We start from the raw sequence: 731 nt of genomic DNA, 5'->3' as shown, positions 1-731 counted from the left end.
ATTTACAACAAAACCAACTAATGGAATTATTACCTGTCCCAGGCGGCAAAGGGTCTGTTTGCGCTGAAAGAGAGCGAAACGACATGAAATAAAGATTATAGGCATTTGATCTCCCATCGCCAGTTTTTAAATACTAACAGGAAAACACGGAAAATGAGTAAAACAGTCTTACTTTGTTGAAGCCATATACACCTGATGTTAGACTGCAGGCTGTGAAACAAACATTAAAGAGTTTAACTGAGCTGTCAGTTGTGAATTTGTTTTGTGAAGAATTCAAGTTGATTGCTGACTACCTCTGAGTATTAGCAGCAAAACAAACGGGCAGCAGATGGGCGAACTGATTGGGACCTCGGACCCAGGACAGCATGACGGAGCTCTGGAAACTCTGTCCTGTTTCCATCGGTGATCTAAGAGGCCCGGCGGACCAATCACAGCAATTTCAGACACACTGCATTGAGATACGACCAGGGATTTCAACTGATATACTAACAAAATGATTTAGCTTTAAGTATTATGGTGCTTGTGTTTCTGGGGTCACAATGTGTGAATGATGTGAGAGTTTAGATGATTACCTTCTACTAATGAGAAGAGCATATAACCAAACTGAAGCATGTCATCACACTGAAATTAAATAATAACAACTACACACTTCAGTGCACCAATGTGTTTATTCTGAACGGAGTGAACTGATCTGAGTAAAAGGAATTAAGAATGAATTTATGCACACTGAG

The 731-nt window shown here is 40.1% G+C and overlaps 1 long non-coding RNA gene across 1 annotated transcript; it reads right to left on the bottom strand.

Moving 5' to 3' along the window:
• Nucleotides 1-33: 33 nt before the first annotated feature.
• Nucleotides 34-407, bottom strand: LOC131535466 (uncharacterized). Its single transcript, XR_009269625.1, has 3 exons — nucleotides 294-407; nucleotides 173-210; nucleotides 34-63 (listed from the first exon to the last, which is right to left on the bottom strand). It is a non-coding gene; the product is annotated as an uncharacterized LOC131535466 (long non-coding RNA).
• Nucleotides 408-731: the final 324 nt, after the last annotated feature.

Source organism: Onychostoma macrolepis, unplaced genomic scaffold (assembly GCF_012432095.1).
Source record: "Onychostoma macrolepis isolate SWU-2019 unplaced genomic scaffold, ASM1243209v1 Scaffold273, whole genome shotgun sequence".
Taxonomy (NCBI): Eukaryota; Metazoa; Chordata; class Actinopteri; order Cypriniformes; family Cyprinidae; genus Onychostoma; species Onychostoma macrolepis.
The sequence above is the reverse complement of the archived record's forward strand: the minus strand, read 5'-3'. Positions and strand labels throughout refer to the sequence as shown.